Below are 19,159 nucleotides of genomic sequence, written 5' to 3'. Positions count from 1 at the left end.
ACTGAATCCTCTTCGTCAGCATGAATTTGAACAAGCGAAATTTTGGGTGGGAAATTATTTCTCAAAAGAACAAACAAAAATTGGCATTTGATTTTGTTGCAAAGAACTTCAAATAAACTGAAAAAAAAAACAAAACAATTGATTGAAATTTAACTTCCCGAATTAAAACATTAAGGAGGAAAAAAGTCGGGTAGTGCCAACTTTATGATATTCAACATCACTATGAATATATGTTAGAGTCACCTGTAGCAAATAAACGTTCGTACAGGTAATTTAATTTAAGTTAAGTAATTGCAAATTAAGGCCTTAGAGCGGGTTATTCTATGAAAACTATGAAGCGCCCTTTATGTATCATTCCTATCAAATTAAAGGGAAATATATATCGGAGATATATTCAAATCTGATCCGATCTCGAAAAAACTGCGTAATGCTTTTTTAGGATGTACCTAATATTTTGTATCGATAATTCCTTTTATTGAGTGTATAATACAGGAGATTTATATATAAATCGAATAAAACATTTGTATAGGAGCTATTGCTAAATCTTAACCGTGGGAGCCATATCCTAATCTGAACCGATTTCGTCAAAACTTGTCAAGGGCATTATTCGGCTGCATCTGATATTTTACGGATTACTACGGAGGACTTAAATATGAAATCGGATGGAACATATATATGGAAGCTATAGCTATATCTGAAGCTATTTTCACCAAATTTGGCATACTTACTTATAAGCTAAATTCGTCATGAGTTTGACATAGCATTACTTTGTCCATTATTTGTAATGAGTTTATATACAGGAAAACGTTCGCAAGTCCCTTTATCCTAATATCGTTTTTGTTTCTTTTCGTACTTCGAGAAAGTACAGAACGAAACTATTAACAACGTTTCATAAAGTTTATAATCGTACTTTGCAAAATCCTGTATATCGAGTGGCTCTGTTATATGGGAAACGTGGACCTATATATAGACAATGTTCAAAATGACAAAGTTTATATATCGTTCATAGTATGGTGGGGAGTGTAAAAATCGATTTTATAATCTGTTGGCAAAACAATATGTAAGAAATCCAAAATATTATTTAATAGCCGAAAGACGAAATGGATATAAAGAGGTTGAATTTTCCCTTTTGAAAGCAAAAATTTAAATGTTTTAAAATCCGCTGACATTTTTTTGATATTTACACTTAGTTTAGATAACAAATTGATTAATTAAAATGTTTTAATTGAGAGAGAAAAATCTCTCAACAAAATTTATTGAATAATTTTTAATGCGGAAGATATCGTTCAAACTTAGAGAAGGAGAGAGAACGGCAGCAGATGCCAAACCTCTATTAGATGAAACGTCAAGGTAGAAAAAAAAATATTGATGAAAACAGGACATGTTTTGTGACTACAACTGTTTACTATTGGGTTCTATAAGTTCAGCTACGCAACTGATTCCTTTCCGAAAGCTATGATTGTCAGTTTGGGCATTTTCTGTGGGATATTAAAAAAATATTAGTTTGTAACGTTTACTGCTTTTTATGCTAATAAGTACGCGTTAGACTTCCGGCACTTCTCTCATTTAAATGAGACTTTTTATACCCTACACAACATAGTGGTAAGGGTATTATGTCTTTGTACATTTGTTTGTAACATAGAGAAGGAATCGAGATAGACCTTTTGAGGATCTGCATAGAATCACATTCTGAGTCGATTTATGCATGTCAGTCCGTCTGTCCGTCCGTATGTCCATGTATTTTTGCGAACAAAGTGCACATTTAGATCGCATTTATTATCCGATTCAGATGACATTTTCCAAGCAATATTTGTTTGGCCCAAGGACGAACCCTATTAAAATTGGTGATAATCAGATCAGATTTAGATAGCTCCCATATATCTTTAACCTATTAAGGGTTAATTGTGCACCAAATGGCCAATATAAGTCCAAATGGTAAGTTCCACCGAATTAAGTCTAGAAGCAAGAACGTCAAATTTGGAGAAAATCGGTTCAAATCAACATTTATCTCCCATATGGCTCCCATATATATCTTTATCCGATATCTGGTTTATTGTGCACCAATAATGTCAAAAAGACCTGAATTTTGGTACATCCGACCGAATTCGGTCTAGAAGCAAGTAAAATCTATTCAGAAGGGGATATGCCTTCCATGTATTAGTTCCCTCTGAAACCAAACTAGGTAGGTATGACCAATTGCAAATAATTTCTTTTGATACGGGAGCTCTACTAAATATGCATAGTGGTGTAGGGTATACTGTAGTCGGCCCGCCCGACTTTTGACTTTTCCTTACTGGTTTTCAGAAATGTTATTTGCTCTCATTTTTCATCTAGTTGGCTTTCTGACTTTTGGTTTAGAGCAATATCGCACATATTTGATCGATGCCATTTAATATCAAAGTTTTATCAGAAAACCCTTCCAACAGTCCTTTGCAAACAAAAACATCTAAAAAAAGCCAATTACAAACAAAATTATTGAATTTACATTAAAAAGCGATGCCAGTTGTTATACCTTCACCTGATGTAAATTTCTTCGGCATTCTGAGAAAATGGTTTCTCTTTCGACAGAGAAGTACTCTGTCATTTGCATTGAAGAGAATGACGCCAATCTATAATGCTTTCATCTAAAAAAAAATCTAATAGCAGCATGTCTGCACAACAGGACATATTGATTTTACGATAAGAACAAACGTTTTGTTTTCGATAAGAATGAAAGAAATTGGACAGGTTAAAACCAAGTTAAGATTAGCCGGTGAACAACGTGGAGTTGCAAAGATTGTTTATCTCTAGAAACATTGACGCCCACCAACAGCCCCTTATACACATATTAAGGAAAATTTTCAGATTGCAATGGCAGCAAAATCGAAATCAGTCAAGTTCAATGTGAAGATTTATTTATGTTTTCGATTGTTAAAATGTTGTAAATCTAGATTCTTCAATTCAAATTGGCTGATAGGGAGTCATAGAGTATACTCTTAGCAGACCATCGTTGGTTGGTTTCCAAGATATTAAAGAGGAATTGGTTTAAAAAGGGACGATTAATTAAAGATTGCAGCGTGTACAGTAGACGTCCAGTTAGTTCATCACGGTCAACACTTTTCGATTTTTTTTTCATTTTATTATCCTCAATCAAATAATAATAAATGTCTGATCGATTATTCGATATGTTTGTCCTTGTGGGCTAAGTTCTGGTTAACACACATATGAATATATCTCAGCGATATATAGAAGACTCCGTGATAAAATTTTTCGATGCAGACACTTTTCTACCGTTTCTGTTCTTTTCCCAATTTTCTTCTGTCAAACTAGTTATTTCGTTTCTGACGTATATATGTATTATATGTCGATTAAATAACAATTTCTTGCTAATCAATTCCAATGTCTCTTAACTTTTGAGCATTTTAAAAATATCTACCGTGTAAATAAATTAGTTAACTTTTATTAGATTTTTCGGCAACAGAAAAAAATGGAAATCCCACTACTGCAAAATGTAATGTAGAAATGCGGATAGTAATGGGAAATAGGGATCGATTGGAGCTAATCTAGATTTTTTTATCCTATACAACAACAGTGACCATAATATCAAATTTAAGGATTTCAACTGTCTAATTTCCCCCATTACTAAATTTAGTTCCTTCTCTCAATCACAGGCAGCAATTTGGCGTCCTAATCAAGTTGAAGAATTTCAGCTCTATTCCTTCACCCAATACCAAATTAAGTACTATTCAGTGCTTTTAGTACAATTCGTGCACTTTTAGTACCTTTTTAGCCTTATCACATGCCTACGCACTAAGACTGACCATTCTGCGAAATTTCAAGACTCTAGTTTCAGCCGTTTCGTCTGTGCTCTTTTATATGTAGACTATGGAGGTAAACAGGGTATATGGCTTGGATGCCAAATGTCGACCATTACACCGGGACACAAATTGGAGATTAAGAAAGCCAGAGGGGACCAATGATGAATCTGGTCACAAGGATGGCCCGATAAATTCGTTGTTTAAAGTCAATCACTAAGTCCACACCAAGTTAGCTTCAATAACCGTAAATAACAAAAACATCGCATATTGCAGGTTGGCTTTTGAAAAAATTGTCACTCTATAAAGTGGAAACTTGACCCATGACAAAAATTTTCGTTGGGGTTTCAAAGTTCTTAGCGGTGGCCTTCATCTGGAGATGACAAACACACAATCACAATATTAATTATTTTGCTTTTCCGATATCCACAAAAAGGCTAATTGTTTTCAAATTCTTTTTCAGTGAATAATATTTTTTGGCTACAAAAAAGGTCATTTTGAAATTCAATCACAAATTGACAGCAAAATTGGTAGTCAGATGGGCTTACTGTGTGACCTGTTCATGGGACAAGCTTACAATTACGAAAATATATCCAAACTTGGTTTCCAAATTTATAGGATTTATTAAAATTATTGATGTTCAAAGAGCTGAATATCGAAAATTCAACTATGGAAATTCGAGGTGACATGAAGGATTGGCCGATTTCCACAATTTATTAATTTGTTGATTTTAGTCGATTACTTCTTTTAAAAAATTTACACATTTTAACCAACTTTAAAACGTAATATTTGTTTATTCAATGTCACGGTCACTTTCCAAACCATAAGTTTTCACTTTAGAATCGCAAACAGGACTTACAATAAAAAATCACTTGCTTAAAATGTTAAATTGATTTGTATTTTTTATTTATTTGCACACACACTTTTCATTTATTTGTTTTCCTTTTTCTATTCGACCGTTTAGTTTTCGAACAAAATACCGCGTCCATTGAATGCCGCGCCAACATTAACCGTAGCAATGAACTTTTGGTAACAAATTCCTACCAATTTATTCTGTTGAAGAGTTTGCCGGACAAGCTGCGCATTCGGCGCAGCCACCAACGTCGTCATCCTCCTCTAAAAAAACATCAATCAGGCCATCGGGCTCGGTGCAGTTTGAGAAGCAAAAGCTTTTCATGTTGCACGTGTGTGTTTGTGTGTGTTAGTTTTGTTCAAAACATTGTGCAGACTCTGCACAGATGGGGTGGAAGCTTTTTAGGGGCTCGCACGCCATTCATTTAGTACACTTTCCCACATTGCCATTTGTTGTAGGGACAATGTAACCTACACTACACCCTAAATTACAGCCACTCACACACACACATATCCTTTTGGAGTAGGAAGGTAATCGCAATCTTATCACACATGTCCCAGTGGGCTTTGTAATGAATGAATAATTGAAGCGACTAGAGTGAACAATCAGATCATACATTGGCCTACAACTAATTCATGCAAAACCCCTTTGGATTAATTTTCCAAGAACAAGACATTAATTTATTAACAATTTAATACGAAATATACTGCGGTAATATCTATTCGAAAGGAAAAGTTAGACAGTTTAATAAAGGTTTGCCTTTAACTATTTCCTAGAAAAAAACTGACAGAAGCGTGATAATTACCTATATTATCGAAGAATTTTGAATTAAAACTTGTATTGAATTGAGCATAGGCTTGTTTGAATTACAAACCGAGGAATCTGATCGTTATTAATATTTAATGATTGATCAGTATAAATTTCTAAAATGTCCGTCCGTCTGTGAAAATCACTCTTGCTCCGAACGAAAAGAAATAGGTTGGGTAAGTTCCGCAGGACTTTGGTATTGAAAATGGACCAAGCCTTTGTATAGCCCCCATAAACTGTTCGAACAGAATAGAAAAGTTGCCGTAAATTGAAAGTATGTGTTCCTGTCATGTAAGGGGTTTTTTTGCATAGAACTCTCAATATGAGTACCTCCAGATATTCTGTATTTCAAGTAGTCGAACTCTATGCCACCCACAAATGTTTTCGAAAAATTGAGACATTTATTAACTGGCTTATTAACGATCTAGTTTACTACGTAACCAACTAACTATAAATACTCATATAAATGTCTTATAACCCCTTTCCAGCAAGAGTTTAATGCAAATACCGGCGGTGAAATAGCTGAAGTTCTAAAGATTTTTTCAGGCAATATAGCCTGTCAATAATGCTGGAAGGTGACCAGTGCTGGAGTGGACCATATTTCTAACACGAATGTTATAAAATGAAAAAACGCATAGCATTCACAGTTATCTTAATACCAAAATTCATTATACCAGTTCTATTCCCATGAATTTATTACCATTTAGTTATTTAGAATGAGCTGTTTCTATACTAATTTTCAATATTGTACGTTTTTCCATTCACTTAAAACCAATTTGTACTAAATTTTGTACCATTTAGTACATTTCTTAAACTTAATACTCATTTCCAAAACCATACCCTTATTTCAACCCCATTTTCTAATTTTTTTTATCCAAATTTATTGCATTTTTGTACTTTGCTACATTTATTGTTCGAATTTCCATAAAAACTTTGGTTCATCAATTCTACACAACGTCAGAGAACCTCATATCAGCTCCACTCATTATCTTCCCTTAATATTAAATTTAATACCATTTAGTACTTTTCGTACTTTTTGCACTGATTCAATCCATTCAAAATCCACCTTCATATATCTAAGCTACCTCATCGCCAATTTTTAGCCATATCGGGAAAGCCGTTCTTGAGTTAAAAATAGTGTAACTAACCCGAATCTCAATATAATTTGACAAAATTTACTTTTACACCAAATTCCGTCACACCTTCAATAGTTCATTGAAATTGGCGGTACATACCGTGTTTGGTGAGTCAAATATGTGAAATCGGCCGAGAATTTATATGGGAGCTATATCCAAATCTTAACCGATTTCTAATTCATTTGTCAAATCTATTATTGTAAACAAATTTCGCCTCAGATTCTGAATTTCATTGGAATCGGACATACATATCATATTTGGTGCATAACATACATGAAATCGGCCGAAGTTTAAATATGTGGGAGTTATACTCAAACCTCTACCGATTTCAATATAATTTGGCAAATTTATTTTCTGATAAAATCCCGCCAATCATTCCAAATTTCATTAAAATAGAACATACACATCGTGGTTGGTGCATCAAATAAACGAAATCGATCGAAAATATATATGGGAGCTATATTCAAATCTGAACCGATTTCAATATAATTTGACAAATGTATGTTCGTTTCAAATTCCGTTACATATTCCAAATTTCATTGAATTCCGAAAATGTATATTTGAGCTACATCCAAATCTGAACCGATTTCAATATAATTGAGCAAAAAAAATTTTAGACAAATTCCACCACACATTTCAAATGTCATTGAAATGTGGCGTACAAAGCGTGTTTAATGCATCAGATACATGAAATCGGCCGAAAATATTTATGGGAGCTATATCCGAATCTGAACCGAAAAACTTATTTTTGTTTCAAATTCCGTTACGCCTTCCAAATGTGGAGACTGTATTTGTAATCGATCAGTAGATATGTGAATATAAAATCTAAATTTTTGGGAGGCACCACCGATTCTGATGGAATATCTTCAGTTCCAAGTGGAATTTCAAAAATTTATATATCCTTTGTTACTTTCGGGCGATGTTGCAGTATACATGGAATTTTTCTGAAAAATCTGTTCAGCGGTTTTCGAGTCCATAATTACAAACAAACATATAAGCATTTATCTCTTTTATAAATATAGATGTCACATATTACTTTACACACTCTTAAAAAACATAGTTTTCATTTTTTTTAAGGTTTCACTAATTAATGCATAAAACTGACTGTTTTTTTTTTTCTTTTGCATTCTTTAATTCTATAATTGTTAGCTAAAATATTATGAGGAAAATTTTTCATTTTTTTTTTTTTAAAGCCAAAAAAAAAAAAACAGTAAGGAAAGCTCAAAAGTCGGGCGGGGCCGACTATATGATACCCTACACCACTATGCATATTTAGTAGAGCTCTCGTAAAAGGTTTATACAGGGCATTTCAGAGCTCTATGAGATATTTGGTACAAAATCAAAATCTATCTAATTCTATCGTGCATTTTACGAACTATAGCTATCTCTGAACCGGGTTTCTCCAAATTTTACGTATTACTTTCTAGACTGGTGATTTGGGCTGATATTGACCATTTAGTGCACATTTAACCCGAAATCGGATGAAGATATATATGAGAGCTATATCCAAATCTGAACCGATTTCGATAAAATTTAAAACAGCTATTCCTGTGCTCCATCTAATACCTGGTACCAAATATCACGGTTGTGGAGTGAATATTACGAATGTATGGGACTAAAACTCTAAATCGGATGAAACATATATATGGTTGCTATATCTATATCTGAACCGATTTTCACTAAATTTGATATACTTTCTTCTAGGCTGAATTTGGTCCGATGTACTAAAATTCAGTCCATTTGGACTTATATCGGCCATTTGGTGCACAATTAACCCGAAATCGGATGAAAATATATATGGGAGCTATATACAAATTTGAACCGATTTCGATAAAATTACAAAAAGCTATTTCTGGGCTGCATCTTATATCTGGTACCAAATATCATTCTTGTGGAGTGCATATTACGAATGTGAGAGGCTTAAACACAAAATCGGATGAAAGATATATATGGGAGCTATAGCTATATCTGAACCGATTTTTTCCAAATTTGATATACTTGCTTCTAGGCCGAACTCGGTTGGGTGTGCCAAAATTCAGGTAATTTGGACTGATAGTGGACATTTGGTGCACATTTAACCCGAAATTGCATGAAGATATATATGGGAGCTATAGCTGTTTCTGAACCGATTTTCTCCAAATTTGTTGTATTTGCTTTAAGGCTAATCTCGGTCACATGTGCCAAAATTCGGGCCATTTGGGCTGATATTGGTCATTTGGTGGTCAATTAACCCGAAATCGGATGAAGATATATATGGGAGCTATATCCAAATCTGAACCGATTTCGATAAAATTTAAAACAGCTATTTCTGTGCTCCATCTAATACCTGGTACCAAATATCACGGTTGTGGAGTGCATAGTAGGTATGTGAGGGACTTAAAGATCAAATCGGATGAAAGATATATATGGGAGCTATAGCTATATCTGAACCGATTTTCTCCAAATTTGATATACTTGCTTCTAGGCCGAACTCGGTTGGGTGTGCCAAAATTCAGGTAATTTAGACTGATAGTGGATATTTGGTGCACATTTAACCCGAAATCGGATGAAGATATATATGGGAGCTATATCTAAATTTGATCCGATTCTCACCAATTTCAATAGGGTTCGTCCTTGGGCCAAAAAAATATTGTTTGGAAAATTTCATCTCAATCGGATAATAAATGCGACCTGCATTTTGTTCACAAGAATACATGGACAGACGGACGGACGGACGGGCGGACGGACAGACGCACTGACATGCATAAATCGACTCAGAAAGTGATTCTATGAAGGTTCTCAAAAGTAACTATGGGTCTATCTCGTTTCCTTCTCCATGTTACAAACAAATGCACAAAGACATAATACCCTTACCACTATGTGGTGTAGGGTATAAAAAATACTAACTAGATAACATGACAAATCAGAATTTTAATAACAAAATCCTACAAATATCTACATGCAGGCGTACCAGGGACCTCTAACCCTGCAAGCAGAAAATATCCCGGAAATCACTTAGAAGTCACACCTAAGCAATAGAAATCATCGTGGTTGATATCGCTTTCTTACCGCGAAAGTTACATCCTTTGGGAAAAAATGAATCATGCCCGCGATAACTTTAAGCGTGACTAAATAGCATATACAGCTATACTTCTAATAATCGGGTAAGTCAATTTCCTGACAGTTATTGAAAGTGAAAAAAAATATTTTTTTACTCCAGACTTAAGCAACTATTCTACTACGTACTAACTCCGTGACTTTGGGAGAGTCGCTGGAGGTCACTTTTATGATCGGAAAATACGCTCATATTCCAGCTTTTCAATCGCGAAGCAGAATTAAAAAAGCATAAGAATTTTAAATTTACCGATTTTTCGGTAAATCGAAAAATGAGTTTTAGAATTATACTACTGTGGGGTTAGACCCCACACATGCGTATTTGGAGGAGTTACAAACGGAATGTTAATATATATGGCGGAGGGTATGAAATGGGCGAAGTGATCTGCCAAATATTTTATGGTAATCGAATTATTTGTGGACTTAAGGTGTGTTCGAAAATTTGATAAATCGTTCAATTACTTCTCAAATTAGCTACCTCCAATGCACGTTTTCTTCTCACATGGTTTATGTTCATATTGGGTTCGGCATTGCTTGTATTTTTTTACAATGTTACACAAAAATTTAGATAATTTGGTTGATTTATGTAATGAGATTCAAAGTTGCTCAATGTATAGCTATGTACTTTTGTACCCATATTGATTTTTTTCCACTTGCTGCCACCACTTACCATTTCATTTGAAGTCATCCAACACGAACTTGTTTTAAAAAAAATCACAATCCTGTTGTTTCTTTTCTTATTTTCAAACTCAAAACACGTTGTATTCAATTCAATTCAGTTATTCATTTAATTTTGTTTTAAGCAATATTAAATTGACGATTGATGATGATTTCTAGGTAATGATCGATGCTGCCGCAGATCTACGAAACACACAAAGCTAAAGACACAATCGGAAAATTGAAATAACTTTTTTGACGATTGATGATGATTTCTAGGTAATGATCGATGCTGCCGCAGATCTACGAAACACACAAAGCTAAAGACACAATCGGAAAATTGAAATAACTTTTTGGTGTTTTTGTTGTTAATATTTATGAATTAATGGCGTTTCAAGCTCGGGTAATGTACCAATGTGGCTAAGACGGAACGACGATTCCACTTTAGATCGAAAACAAAACAAAAACTACAACAACAACAATATTTTTTAAGTAATAATTAAAATATTATCTCCAAAACCGGTTTTACATTTTTTTAAATTTACTTCGAATTCTCTCTCTCTCTCTCTCTCTTTATTTTGTTTTATTCCTTCATCTTGTTTTTTCGATTTACTGTTTTCTTTACACTTTTTGTTGTTTTGCACAGCCGCAAATAGAGAGGCGACAGAGCTCGCGTTTGGAGGTTTGCCAACAAAACAAATGCGAATAATGGAGAAGTTAGCGAAAGACGTTACTGAAATTGAAGAGCAGAATAAAAACCACAAATAGCCACAACCAATGAAGCTTGGATGCGTGTGATCGATCGACGGGCGGGTAATGGTATGAGGATTGTGGGACTACCATGACGTTTTGGGGAAATCCCAGACTAGATATGTATGTAATTACTAATGTACGAATAGCTTAACCCCTTCTTTACCAGTTTTTTATGAATCACAAACACGACGGCACGAACATACCATGAGAGGCAAGGGAAACTCAAAATCTTCTATCGCCTAATAGGAAAAAAAATTGTCCGACCAGCCAAAAATTGTAGCAGCAAAACATTTGAAGGCAAATGTGTCACTTTTAACATTACTAGTAATGAAAACTATATACCCTCTGCGTTTTAGGTAAATCAGATATAATGACACTTACATAACTTTTGCATTACCAGTAGGACAAAAAAAATAATGAGTTATGTCTATGACATTAACTATAACTACTAAAACTATAACTAATTATTATACCTGACTTTTGCGGGATCAATAAAAGTAAATATGAATATGTAACTTTTTTGGGGACAAATCCTTAAATATTGGCGTTTCATTTACATTCTCGCACTGTTAAGACCTGTGAAAATCTTAAATATTTTTGCAAGGTAGTTGTCAAATCTTGCGTTAAGTAGTGGTCAGTTTTATCGAAATACAGTAACTATAGCTAAAACGTAGTCATTCGAAAAACCTAAATAAGAGAAACCGTAACCTCCATCTTTTAACTTTAGCAAAATGTCAACTTTTCGATTTTGTGAAATTTGTTTAAAAAATATGTTCGATTTTGGCTTTTCAAACCAAAATCAACCAACGTCTTTATCGATTAAAAGTCTTATGTGCAGCTTTGCCAATATTTAATTAATTAAATCTTTAATATGTCCGTCAATAAATGGAGAGTCCATACTAAAACACGATCATCGCTGCATGTTTTTGTTATACCCTACACCATAGTATGGAAGGTATGTTAAGTTTGCCCTTTCGTTTGTAACACTTCGAAATATACATTTTAGAAATTCTTGATCTGCATAAAAATCTATGTCGATTTAGAGATGTCCGTCCATCTGTCCGTATGTGGAAATCACTCTAGCATCCGAACGAAATGAAGTAAGTCGATAAAATTTTACTCAAATTTATATTATGTCTGCCTTGTAGATCCATGTTTTGTTATAGCCCCGACATAACGATACCTCCCGATATTCGGTATATTGGTGATTTAAATGCTTCAAATTTGGTATTTGAAGTTCGTTATGAATACTACAGTCTGAGACAGAAAATTGTCTGTGCAAGTTCGCGTCTTCGTATAGCCCCGATATAACGGTACCTGCCGATATTCAGTATTTTGATTATTTTAGCGACATTATTCACCGGAATTATTTCAAATTTTCCATTTGAAGTTCATAATGGATAGTACAGCCTATGATAGAAAATTGTCTGTGCAGGTCCGATTCTTCGTATAGCCCTCTAATAACGGTACCTCCCGATATTCGGTATTTTGACGATTTTAGCGACATTATGCACTGGAATTGTTTCAAATTTAATGGATGATGGATACTACAGCCTATGACAGAAAATTGTCTGTGCAGGTCCACGTTTTGGTATAACCCTCATGTAATGGTACCTCCCTATATTCGGTATTTTGCTGATATTATTAACCGATTTTAAGTTTCGCATTTGAATATTGTAATGGCTTATAACAAAAGTTGCCTATGCAGGTCCACGTCGTTGTATAGACCCCAATATAACGGCTACATTCTGTATTTTTAAGATTTTAACAGAATTTTTAACGGATTTTATTTTTTGAAAATTGCCAAACTCGTTCCAAATGGTGAAGGGTATTCAAAGATCGGCCCGGCCGAACTTACAGCTTTTTTACTTGTTTTAAAGTCGAAAGTGTCATTTATATCAAAATCGATTAATCGAAGTTCACAAACTAAGACTCTTACCACAATTCAGACCAAAAGAAAATACTAATTACAAATAGGGTTAGCAAGGCACGGGAAATCTATAGTTGCTTTTGATCACTAAAGGTCGATTAATGCTCTGTTCCAGAACCTGCAAGAATCTACTAGTTTTGCAATGTATTTCAACAGCAAAAAGGAAAAAATCGGTTATCGTATAGAGCACTGATTTATCGAATTTTAGTGGCCAGAAAAAAGACTACTAATTTCGTGCGATTTATCCTTGTCAATGTTATCTGTGTAATACAATTTGAAATGAGTATTTTTGCTATGCAAATACGGAATAGGTACATCCGGAAGGAGGTACATCCATAAAATGGGAAATCCGTACTCTTCTTGCAGTATTATATACGACAACGAATTTTACCATGATCAAAAATATAAATGTATATTTAATGAAGTCTTCAACGCATATTTCGTTTCTGTTTTTAAAAAAGGAATGACTACATAAAGTCTACTCTCAAGTCTAAGATTGAAAACGGTCTATTTATATTTAGTGTCAGTAGGCACTTGTTCGTACCCGTCGGGACACTTAATGACCAAGGTGTTAAGATCTCGACGATGTGATCATCACCGTCGTCTCCTCTATGCATGTTTGCTCATACACATGTAGGTACGTCAATATGAATACATACGTACAATTCTTGACAGGGGTACGGAATTTTTGCCTCTCTAATGCTGATTGTTGGGCCAAGCAAAGTTAGCGATAAGAGCTACGCTTAAACAGTTTAACGGGAATAAATTTTAAAAATAAAACTATCGGATTTTCCCATAGATTTGGTTTGGTTTGATTTAATTTTTATTTTAGTTTATTTTTTCCCCTTAAGTGAGAGAGGCCCTTGATGTGTTTTTATTTTATTTGTTGTTTTCCTCTGCCTATCACAAATAATTAAATTCCGTTATGCGAATATGTATTTGGACTTGTGGTACATATATATCGGTATTATTTCAAATGTATGCAATTTGTTGAGGTTCACAGTGATCTGTCACCCCTCATTCCCTCTTGATTTGTACTTGTTTTTTCTTCGTTTCTTAATATTTCGAATAATCCAGAGCCGACGAAATTCACAAAATTTGAATACACAACACGCACACGGACACACACTCTCTATTCTGCCATCGCCATAAATAATAACAAAATAATCGTGCAAATAATAATGCAAGACGACACACTCGCACACCCACTAAACGAAAGAAAAAATGTCGTTTGGTCGAGACGTGCTGGCGAGGGCGGGCGGTCAATTATTATCGGGAGGGCAAATGTGTACATATGTACGCGCTATATTGCTTCACATGAGTGAGGAGGAGTACGTTACGCACAATGAACCCGACGATATTGAGTATGCCGCTTTCTACAACGATTACCACGAACGTTAAACAATGACTAACAACATTGGCCCAATGTGGGTAACAGCGACTGTGACAGATGTCAAACTGAGTCCATGGCTCCACATTTAACTGGTATAAAGAGGCGATCATTTCTCTCTGACTGTCTTGTTGCTCGAGGCGGCGTGAGTGCAAATTTCTCTCTACACACATTCATTTAACTCTCCAAAAGCGATTGGCTACGGTCTACAATTGTTTTTGTTTTGGGGGTTTCCATTTTCTATAGCTGGTTGTAAACATCGGCGCCAAGCGAGAATGCGGGTAAGCTGGCGGTTCTCTTTTTGCCAAATAGTCGAATTGATTGGATGCAGAGGTTCCCAAACTAGTTGAACTAGTTATATTGAGTACAGCCAAAAGTGAGCTTCGAATCTAGGTTATTATTTCGGCCAAATTGGGCTGGATTTGGAAATGTCTTTATACTTTTATTAACCTACACTCCAATATCTCAAAATAGAGCTTAGAATTGTACCTTAGGTAGTTTAGTAGGATCGGCTATATTTTAAGGCAAAATAAATAAATAGTAGTAAAACAAGTAAAAACCAGCAAAGAAAGTCCTAATGTCGGGCGGGGCCGACTTTATGATACCCTACACCACTTTGCTAATTTATTAGAGCTCCACATAACAATTAAAAGTTTTTATGGGAGAATTCAATCATACAAGCTATGATTATAATTATAATTAAAAGTTCAAAGGACTAAATATGCCGAAGCATTTGTATCTTTTAAATTGTATTACCCATTTGGTGCAAAATTAATTTGAAATCAGATATCCAAATCTGAACCGATCTCGATAAAATTTGGCAAAGATATTTCTGAGTTGTATTTGATATATTTCCCTGAATATCGTTGTTACGGAGTGCATATTACGGCTGTGGGTAACAAATCGGATGAACAATATATATGGGAGCCATAGCTATATCTTAACCGATCGAACCAAATTTGGTATACTGCTTCTAGACTCAATTCGGTCTTATGTGCCAAATTTCATCACATTTGGGTAATAATTAAACGTTTGGTGCACAATGATAGGTAAATCGGACGAAGTTATATATGGAAGCTATATCCAAATCTGAACCGATCTCGATAAAATTTTGCAAAGGTATTTCTGAGCTGCATTTGATATATTTCCCCAAATATTGTTGTTACAGAGAGCATATTACGGCTAGGCTAAATTAACAAATCGGATGAACAATATATATATGGGAGCTATAGCTATATCTGAACCGATTTCGATCAAATTTGGCATACTTATTTGCAGGCCTAATTTGGTTGTATGTGCAAAATTCCATAATATTCGGGCTGATATTACACGTTTGGTGCACAATAAAAGGCAAATCGGATGAAGATATATATGGGAGCTATATATAATTTTTTACCGATTATCTCCCTTTTCAATAGGGTTCGTCCTTGGGCCAAACAAATGATTTGTGCAAAATTTCATCTGCATCGGGCAATAAATGCGAACTGTACTTTGTTTACAAAAATACATGGACAGACGGACGAACGGACATGCATAGATCGACTCAAAATGTGATTCTATGCAGATCATCAAAAGGAACTATGGGTCCATCTCGTTTCTATGGATCTATCTCCTTTTGCCTGTTACAAACAAATGAACAAAGACATAATACCCTAAACACCTTGTGGTGTAGGGTATAAAAACAGTAGGTTCGGCCGGACTGAACTTTAAATATCCTCCGCCATTTGAAACGAATTTTGAAAATTCAGTTAAAATCTTAAGAATACAGAATATAGGGAGTTACTTTTATATTAGGGTCCATACGAAAACGTGTCTGTGCCAGCGTTCGAAAATAAACAGTACACAAACATAGTGTACTGTACCGGTACAGAATCACTAAAAATATTTAGTGGTAGTGTACCGGTACACTACCAGTAGGAAGGTTAATTTCGAAAATGGATCATGTCGGTCCACGTTTTCGTATAGCCCCCACATAACAGTATATCTTAATATTCGGTATTTGTATAATTTTAGCGACATTTTTGACAAGAATTGTTTTAAATTTCGTATTAAAAATTCGTAATAAATACGACAGCCTATGACAAAAGATTACTTCTGAAGGACCATGCCTTCGTATAGCCCCCATATAACGGTTTTCATTTGAGCTGTATTTTCCAACGGAGTTTTTTTTTAATTTTTTAAGTTCCTTTAGAATGGTGGCGGGTATTAAAAGTTAGTTCCGTCCGTAGAGTTTTACTTGTTCTTGTATAAATTTGGTTCAGGTCTTCATAAATCAATTAAATTTGAAATCGCATTGTATGTAAGCGCGCCTTTACATATGTGATTTTAAATCCATTTGATTTGTGAAATTCTGAAACACACTAGTTGTTTGCATATGTTTTGAGATGATGATGAAGGTTGATTTCCTGAAAAACCATTTTGTATATCGTTTGTACTGTGATTTCGAACGTGATTTGAAATAAATCTAGGTACGAGATAATTCAGTTTTATATTCCAAATAAGCAAATAAGCCATCATAATTTATGCCACAGCCCATTTACACCAAAAGTGGATTAAACATACACAACCAAAAGAAAAATCAAAAACAATGTGGCGAAAATGTCATTATACCCTCCACCTTGGAAGGAGGGTATATTAACTTTGTCATTCCGTTTGTAACATCCCTAAATATTCATCGTAGACCCCATAAAGTATATATATTCACAATCAGCATAAAATTCTAAGTCGATTTAACGATGTCCATCTGTCTGTCCGTTCGTATGTCAGTCCGTCCGTCTGTTGAAATCACTATACAGCTCACATTATATGACGTAGGGCGACAAAATTTAGCAGAACAATTTGTATTGTGTCTAGGATTGTTGGTATTGAAAATGAGATATATCGGTCCACGTTTTGGTATAGTCCCCATATAACGGTACCTTCCGATATTGGGTATTTTAATGATTTTTGCCACATTTTTCACGGATTTGTCTGAAAATTAGTATTTGTAAATCATAATGTGTCCTCGTTCGTTTGGCGAAACATTGTATGTATAGGTCCACGTTTTAGTATAGTCCCCATATAACGGTATCTCCAGATGTTCGGTATTTTGATGGTTTTTTGTCACATTATTTTACGGATTTGTCTAAAAATTGGTATTTGTATGTCATAATGGGTCCTAGTTTGTGTGGCGAAACATTGTATGTATAGGTCCACGTTTTGGTATAGCCCCCATATAACGGTACCTCCAGATGTTCGGTATTTTGACGGTTTTTGTCACATTATTTTACGGATTTGTCTAAAAACAGATATTTGTTAGTGGGCCCTAGTTTGTGTGGCGAAACATTGTATGCATAGGACCACGTTTGGATGTAGCCCCCATTGTACCATGTACCATGGTAGCCCCCATATAACGGTACCTCCCGATATTCGGTATTTTTTGATTTTTGCCACATTTCGTAGCGGATTTGTCTAAAAATTGGTATTTGTTGGACATAATGGGTTCTAGCTTCGGTGGCGAAACATTGTATGTATAGGTCCACGTTTTGGTATAGCTCCCATATAGCGGCACCTCCTCGTGTTCGGTATTTTTATGATTTTTGCCATATTTCTTAGCGGATTCGTCTAAAAATTGGCATTTGTGGGTCCTAATGGGTTCTAGCTCCGTTGGCGAAACATTGTATGTATAGGTCCATGTTTTTGTAAAGCTCCATATAACGGACCCGATATTCGGTATTTGGATGATTTTTGGCACATTTTCCCACGAATATGTCTAAAAATTGGTATTAGTAGGTCATATGGGTTTTAATGTTTCCTTTACCCTAAGGTGGAGAGTATTAAAAGTTGGGCTTGGTCGAACTTAATGTTTTTTTTACTTGATTTTGGATTAATTTTAGTTTAAATCTCCGCATGTACTGAATATACCAATACCATACAATACCAAAATGTAGCCTATAGGACGGCTGGGTTATGTGTCCCCATGTCACCGCTTTTGTCGACATTGTCAACACTTTGTCTGCAGGTTTATTTTTCTTCGAATAAGAAAACAATGACAGCTGATAAATTCTGCTTTTTCTATTATATTTTTCATTGTTGTAAAGCGTAAAATTATGGCGGCTGTGAAAAGAGATTATTTAAAAGTTTTTTTTTTCCGAATTGAGAAATCAATTAATGTGAAACAGCGATGGAATTGTAAAACAAAAGCATACCCAAACCAAGTTGTAAAGGACTTGTAAAAAACGATCAGTTTTATACAAAGAAAAAATAAATAAATTATAATAAATAATTTAGGAGGCAGTAGAAAAAGATTGTAGTGGAAGTCAAAATTCTAATTTTGTGGAGTCTGCTAATGATTTTGGGCAGTCTTTTGAAGATTTTTCAAATCCCAAATTTACCTTGCGAAAAAATTAAAAAATTTAGTATAATAAAACAGTACGTCAACGAAAAATAAAACAATACGTTCACGAAGATGCCGTCACAATAGGAAAGCAAGTTATGAAGATTTGTTTTTAATTTTTATACCCTCCACCATACATAGTATGGAGGGTATATTAAGTTCGTCATTCCGTTTGTAACTCATCGAAATAATCATTTTAGACCCAAAAAAAATACTAAGACGATTTAGCCCTGTCCGTCTGTCTGTTGTAATCACGCTACAATCAAAACGAATAAAGATAGGAAGCTAACAATTTGCATAGCTGTCTTTTGTCTGCAGGCAGGTCAAGTTCGAAGATGAACTATATCGGTCCACGATATCGTATAGCCCCC

The 19,159-nt window shown here is 34.7% G+C and overlaps 1 protein-coding gene across 8 annotated transcripts in view; it reads right to left on the bottom strand.

The window, feature by feature from the left end:
• The window catches only part of LOC101890768 (embryonic polarity protein dorsal), a 59,152-nt gene extending 44,674 nt beyond the window's left edge, over window positions 1-14,478 (bottom strand). For 2 of the 8 annotated variants that reach the window (XM_059130949.1, XM_059130969.1), the window contains exons 1-2: window positions 14,368-14,460; window positions 10,354-10,561 (exon numbers count right to left, since the gene is read on the bottom strand). The gene's annotated coding sequence lies outside the window, so the exon portion shown is untranslated. Of the gene's footprint in view, window positions 1-4,653; window positions 4,813-10,353; window positions 10,576-14,367 lie in introns of those variants that run through there. The other 6 variants (XM_059130979.1, XM_059130982.1, XM_059130953.1 and 3 more) reach the window with 5 other exon arrangements.
• Between the last annotated feature and the right edge of the window lie 4,681 nt (window positions 14,479-19,159).

This window comes from Musca domestica, unplaced genomic scaffold (genome assembly GCF_030504385.1).
Source record: "Musca domestica strain aabys unplaced genomic scaffold, Musca_domestica.polishedcontigs.V.1.1 11, whole genome shotgun sequence".
Taxonomy (NCBI): Eukaryota; Metazoa; Arthropoda; class Insecta; order Diptera; family Muscidae; genus Musca; species Musca domestica.
Note: the sequence above shows the minus strand (reverse complement) of the source record. Positions and strands in the feature narration are given on the sequence as shown.